Genomic DNA, 7742 nt, shown 5'->3' on the forward strand with positions numbered 1-7742 from the left:
TTGAGAAATAAATGAGTTTCTTCAGTCTGCAACATTGGTCTTGTGTAGTGTTTGGTGAATTTACATTATATTTGTACTTTGTTGATGGTAGCCTACTCTAATCATAGGGAAGTAGAAGTGCTAAAAGTGTTTTAGGTTTATCACGGAAGAGTGTAACTCGTGCAAACAGAGTATAGCAATGTGAAACGTGTGTGTTTCATATGGTAACAAAGTGTGGTTTTTAAACAAAAGTGTATAGTTTTTACAAGAGTGTTTAATTATGCAAAGGATCTGTAGTGTTTTGCTAATTGGGTGTGTGGTTGTACTAATTGTGTGTAGTGTTTTGAAAACACCGGCCCTGTTTTGAAAATTGTGCTTAAGCAATCCAAAAAAACTGTAAGTATGGGAACACAAGTCACACACTACCACCAACATATGTTCACACATGCTTTGCTGTCCTGTTCCGCCACCTCTTTCCACCCTCTATGTGCAATTTCACGTATGGATGCTCCATATGCCATTTAAATTTAACTCTAAAGCCCCAAAGTCGGTGTTATTTTTACCTCGTTGACGCATTGTGGGCATTGGATGACACTGGTTCACCTGCTGTGCTGGCGTGGGGCCTGGCTGAGGTGTGACAGCGAAACTGAATTAAAGGATAACACAGAATAGAAAACACCTGTCTTGCTTGCTGACACAAACCACCGAAGGCTGAGTCTCAGGTCAGTGTGAGGCAATTGAAAATACTGTGGACATGCCTAATGATAGTAGATTTATATTATATCCATTGTGTGTGTTGCTGTGTGCCATCAATACCATGAATAAATCTATTTGTGAATGTATGAAGGTCTAGGAGTGTGTAGACTTAATAATGTATGCCAGATTTTTTATTTTTCAGTTCTTTCTTTTTATTTCTCAGTTTCTATTCCTGTTTGTTTTTATTTCTTGTTTTATCTCTCTAACTCTCTGTAGTGGTGTACCCATGCTGAGACCATCGTGTTTGAGGATCTGTTGGCTGGGCAGACAACCGGCCGACTCGGCTGACACAGTCCAATCCAGATCCTGAAAGCACAGGAGGGCTCTTTTAGCCTCCACGCAAGCCTGGATGACAGGTCACCCTCCCTTTCGTCTGATCTGGGAGGATGACAGTCACTGTTGTTTCAGCTGCATTGCAGTCATCCCGAAAACATCCATATTTCACTGGGGGAAAGAAGATATATCGAAGGAGAAAAGGTAGCTGAGGATAGCGCCATAGCTGAGGAAAAGGAAGAGATAGACAAGAAAGTACTGACACAAAAAGTAAGAGCAAAGGACTCATGAACAAACTAAATTTCAGGGTTTATAACATGCTTCATTCATCCATCGAGTCATTACCGGGCCATGATTTTTCTGAACTGCCATTAGACACAGAAGGCCACTGAAAGGACACATCAGCATGTTGCTCATCTCCAATAAGCCCTCAAACAATCAGAAATTTATGGCCACAAGTATACCTACCATTCACATATTCACTCACCTACTCATTAGATACCTCCCTCTTACTATTCATTACTATTCATGACATTCAGAACTCAGAGCTCCACAATTTACATTCCTGCAGTCCATCCGTTGCACAGACAGCAGGCAGTAACTTACGCTATTTCTGAGAACTGAGCTGCAGCAGGTAACTCATTTTCCTGACACCCATTGGGAAAGAATTAAATAAGATAAAAATTGTCAGACAGTTGACCTATAAATCCACAAGTGGGCCAGGTGGCGAGGGGAATGGACAGAGAGAAACAGCTCAAGGAAGAGGAAGATAAGGGGGTAGGATAAAAAGATAGGTCCAAAGAGAGAGAGAAAAAAATTTGAAAGGGACAGAACAGAAAAAAGACAGATACATATAAGAATATTATGTGCTTAAGCTGTCAGGCAGGACAGATATGACACATGGGTGTGTCCCGTTCGGCCCACTTTCCCCCAGCAGTTCCTGCAGATGTCTGGTTGGCCTGGCCCTAATCCTCTCTATGAGACTGACACCATTCCTACCCCTCCCCCCTCCCTCCCCTCCCTCCTACACAACCTGGAATGTTTTTTTCCCCTCTCTTCTGTACCTTTGCATGATAACAGGTTAGAGGAGGCTGTGTGAAGATGATGATTTTTCATGCGAATAAAATGCTTTCATTCTTTTGACAATCACTGCAGAGACTTGCCGCAGCGAAGAGCCACAGATAGATGAGGGAAAGTGAGTGAAAGAGGGAGACAAAGTATGGAGGGGCAGCAGGAAGGCACGATGAGAGCAAGTGTTAAAACGGACTGCAAGAGGCAAATAACACTGATCTTATCTGTGGATGGGATTAAAAAGCGATTGTTGGGACACATAATGTTTAACCTACATACCCCATCTCCAGCGATTTCCACTGAGAAAGTCCCTCTTATCTGCTAATAGACCTTGGTAATCCCTCAAACACGCATGTTCTGCACGCTGGCAGCTTCTAATGAATACTGAATGAGAGGCGAGTCTGCTAGAAACCAACTGATTATTCATACTACAGTACTGTATGTGCAGCCTACTGTTAGACATTATGAAAAGCAAGCTCCAGGTTTGTTCACGGGAATCAAGACTCAGTACAGCAAACCAAATGGTTTAACAATGACTATTTGCCATTAAATAACATTGACAACCAGGAAATAGATCCAAAGCTTAGGTTGCAGGACTGCCCCGGGCCAATATGCACCCTTGCTCGATACCAGCTGACTTGCAAAATGTTGATTTAATCACTCACTCATCAGCAAACAAAGAGCAACATGAGGATGAATCATCATGGGATTGTTGTAAATCACTTAGAAGAGAGTCTTGCATTATACAACCTAAATGTGAACATACCCGGCTCTGCCACATTCATTTCCACTGGGAGGCCTATATAATAGTCAAGGAAAGAGTGCAATTAAACTTGAATTACATTTCCCTTTTAAAATGAGCTGCTGATACTTGCTATATACTTTGCAAACTCTCACCAGATCAAACAAGTGCCAATCACTTACTTTTTTATTAGTAATGTAGAGGAGAAGCGGGAAAGTGCAGTCTCCGGGGGATTTGGGAAGAAAATCGAGTGCGGAGAGAGAGATTGTAGAGGACAAGTAGTGGAGATCAGCAGTGTGACCATATCCAGAAAACTAGATTAACTGAATTAGAGGGATTAGATTGACTACAACTGGATTGGACCTGATGCCTCTAAGAAAAGAGAAAGACAGAGCAAGTGAGGGAGCGCACGCAGGGCACTAGAGAGGAGTAAAGAAGGATAGCCGGGAGAGTAAGATATAAAGAAGTTTCTTTCAGAGTTGTGTGAAAAAGTCGTATTGCGGTAGAGAGAGAGAAGCAGAAGGAGGAGACAGCTCAGCAGATTTAGGTATTTGGGTAACTTTTAGGGGCTGGCACTGAAGTGAGCAGCTGAAGATGTCGCGGCTGGTCCTCGCTCCTAAAGGTTCAGCCGGGTTCTTCTGCTCCACAGGACTCGGCTTAAGCTGCAGTGCCCCTCAGTGGTTAAATATGGGCATGCATGCTGAACCTCTCAGCATGATATAGAGTATGATAGCATGATATAGTAGCATAGTATACATAGTCAAAGAAGAGGCATGAGGTGCATGGAGAGGACAAGAAAAGGCTACAGTCCACAACTGCACAGACCTTAATAATAAATAAACCGATATCTTAACTTAAAAGCTATGACAAGGCTACTCTTTTCTGAATAGATAAAAAGGTATTGCTTCACAAGTGTGAATTTAAATTATGTTTATGTTCATGTGAGGTAGTTAGGAGCCATTCCCTTCTCTCCATTATCCTGACAGAACCTGTGTCATGTGTGAATAGCAGGTTAGGTGTGTGTGTGTGTGTGTGTGCGTTTGTGTCATTCAGTGAGAATGAGCAGCAGAGAAAGACAGAGCTCTAACCAGGGAAGATGAAGCCTAAATCAATGTGATTAATTCATGTTAATTGCTGCCCCCTGGTGTCAGTGCTGCAGTTGTTGTTACTTTGCTGATACACACGCTTTTGGGCGCCGCCTCTTTGCCCAGAAGATAAATCTCCTATGTCGATAGAGAGACAGATACAAAGTCCTGCTGCTTCACAGCTTCACACTGCGGTTACCTCCGGCCCAGACACAGCAACAAAAAAACAAACAAGACTTACAATAAGTCGCCTTGCTACCTCCCAATCCTGGTGGTATTTGGAGAATATTAACAAGGCTGTGGTGATGTATCATAGACAAACAGGAAGAGACAGATTTTGTTATGAATTCTCCCTCCTGCATATTCCACCGTGATTTAGACGCTTCACGTAGCCTGCACTGCAAAACTGTAGGCTGCTGTCTGCATACTGATGGCCTGCTCGCTCTGACGATCAGAGGCCTCCTACGATCGTTGTAACAGGACGCCATCTATCCTTCACACCACAAAGAGAGATGTAATAGGAAAACATTTAGCATATAGACATTCCTTCAAAAGTAAATTCAGCAATCCGAAGCACAATATCTGCAACACACAGACAACGTGTGAGGCAAGGATTCAGGCTAGGTTGACCATGTTTTTGCTGATTCTGCCTCCGTTCAAAACACACCATGTGGGTCAGAATTTGAATCAGACCATACCTCCTCTGGTAACAGATCAATGGAAACAGAGACTAAGTGGAGCTGATATGTAAGGATGATAAATGGTCTGCAATTAGTCAAACCAAATGACATGATTTGGAGATGTATGTGTGTGAATTTTACTACTCTGTTCACCCTCATTCAGGTATATAGCTTAGCTTCAAAACACAATGTATAACAAAACCTTAAAAAAAACTTCAAAAAACCCAAGCGCTCACTCATTTATCATTGTGGATTAATAGATAAATATCATCTTGCAATCATTTTATATATGATTCACAAAACAATAGCAGACAAAAGATGCTTGAGTCTGTGTAAAATAGACAAATAAGTTACAGGGTAAGTGGGAATCTAAAATTTAATTTGTACAAGGGACGTGGCATGATTACACTGTGTCGGTGACCAGATAAGCACAAAAATGTAACATTTCTTGGGAGAATAAAAAGCACGATGCAAATCTCATCCTGTTTTTCATCTAAAACACACTGAATTATGCTATCTATGTCAAATTCATTTGATGATGTAGGTTTAGTTAAGTTGTTCATAAATGGAGCCAACTCAAATTTAATGAAATTTAGTTGTGTCTTGTCTAAACTTTGCACAAAAATATAATTCCAATTAAACATTATGTTTTAGAAAAACCTACTTGATAGGTTTCTACCTCCGTTATGACATTTGATAATACAATCATTTTGTGAATGGCTCATTTTACTGCTTTTCCTAGCTCCAGTTAAGAGGTCAATCTGAATCTCCGACTAAAGCTACCAGACATATAGCCTGAAAAGAATCCCAAAATTTGGCTCAGGCCTGCACCTTTGGGTGTGAAAATGTTGTATGTATCTGCAGTGAACCGGAGGAAAACCCTGTTTGACGTATGTCTACAAAAGGAGCAGACTGATTCACATGATCACCTCATCCATGTGATGGTGCGAAAGCACTGAGTTGTCCCAGAAGCAGGAAAGATTGCATGTCACCGCTTGTTGGAAGCCAATCTGTTTCTTCAGTCAAGTCAATATTGTAACAGCTGGATGCACTAGAGGAGTGGGCTGCTTGATCAATATTGATGCCACTTCATACCACCCACACATGCCCACACGCACGTACACACACACACACTTCCTTTTTTCTCTACTGTATGTTCTCAAGGCTTAGGTGCAGACATCAATTGAGACGAGGTTCTTGCAAGGCTTTATCACACACTAGCATTCCCCTTGTTTTCTATTCCAATATGACAGGAACAGCAAGCATCCCTAATGTTGTCTACCTTTTATAACAACAATAATCCTGTGAATTCTGTATCGTGAACATAAATGGCATAAAAGGTCCACAGGGAAGTGGGTCACTGCAGATCTTTTGCCACCACCCCCCCGTTTGTCTTCTGAAACTAGACTCATTTCCAGCAGGAGCTTAAGGTGGTATTTATACTCTGTAGGCAGAGAAGATGCCTCTCCGTGCTGTTCCCTTCTCAAAAATATCTCTTTGGGTTTATTAATAAACACAACAAACGATATTAGGTGTTTTTTTTTTCCAGAATTACACAAAGCTATGCATAAAAAACAACTCAGTGAAGAAAGGGAGTAAAGTTAGTGAATTTCTGACCCAAGATAGTGTGAGAGAGGAGTGTGCGAGGTAGATACATATCAGGATAATGAATGATGATTCCAGCACGGCTGACATTGCACTCCACAGGAACTCAAAGGCGGAGGGGAGAATGGGAGGCCCGATTTAGAGCAAGCAGCTGTTGTGCACTTCGCCTCGCAACACATCTGCCAAGTCACTGTGGGCAGGTTGCTGAGGTGACTTCCCAAGCACCACCAGTCACTCTCTGCCTCTTCCTTACATGGAATTCAATTTCTCTCTGTTAACATACTGACGTCACAAACACACAGTGGTCAGTCACTTGCATAATTGAGGAAGAGGAACTATTTATTGACAGCCAAGAACTGCAGTACTGCAAAGGTAAGGACTCCTCCCTCCTCGTTCAGTTAGCTCAGATCACACTGTGTGCTGACTCTGTGCCTGTCTGTGAGATGTAGTTCTTTCTTGTTGATGTCATGTGACTACACAGAGCTCAGCCAAGGTAAACAGTGTGTCATTACTCTGCCTAGGTAAATGCTACATTGCATAAGATCAGAAAAACCCTGATCAACATCTATTTTCTGACGTTTTACAGAGCAAACAACTAATCAATTAATCGAGAAAATAATCGACAAATGAATGGACAATGAAAGTAAATGTTAGTTGCAGCCCTAGTGCCTACTGGTAGAAATCCAATCACACAACGGCACACCAGCAAGTTTTTGCAGCAGCGTTATAGAATGATTTCTTGAGTAAACTCGTATGAATCAATACTGTAAAAGCATCATAATATAATCTGCCACACAACAAGAAAAATAAATATGGGACAGCTATTACAATAAATTTAAAATTTAATAAATATTCCACAAAGGTGCGGCCGGGTTGGCTCAGTGGGTAGAGCAGGCACACATATACTGAGAGGTTTATGCCTCAATGCAGAGATAAAGGGTTCAAATCCCACCTGTGACGATTTCCTGCATGTCTTCCCCCTGTCTCTCTCCCCTTTCTCACCTAGCTGTTCTATTAAATAAAGGTGGAAAAGCCCCAAAATAATCTTAAAGGTCTGAGCTTTCAGCCCATCTGAGCTTTAATTTTTTCAAAGGTAGAGCAGGATACCCAGGGCTCGGTTTACACCTATCGCCATTTCTAGCCACTGGGGGACCATAGGCAGGCTGGGGGAACGCATATTAATGTTAAAAAACCTTATAAAGTGAAATTTTCATGCCATGGAACCTTTAAGAAAATAAATAAAATAAAAATATTCCACAAAGGTAACAAGCAGCAGCAGCATGAAAGCAGGAATAGCCATCAGACACCATGACATGGACCAAGAGCAGATCAGCAGGAGAGCAATAAAGCAGGAGCACCAGCAGCATCATTACTATGCTTACTGTTATTGCAGAGCACAAAAAAGCAACCTGAACAGAGCACAGACATCCCAAATAACTGGGCTGAAGAACACATTTGAGACCAATAGACACAGGTATTTCTTCTACTAACCCAACCTGGGCCAATGTGATCAGAGATATGAAATGTACATGAATGTTACAGCAGCAAGTG

This window comes from Perca flavescens, chromosome 20 (genome assembly GCF_004354835.1).
Source record: "Perca flavescens isolate YP-PL-M2 chromosome 20, PFLA_1.0, whole genome shotgun sequence".
Classification (NCBI taxonomy): Eukaryota; Metazoa; Chordata; class Actinopteri; order Perciformes; family Percidae; genus Perca; species Perca flavescens.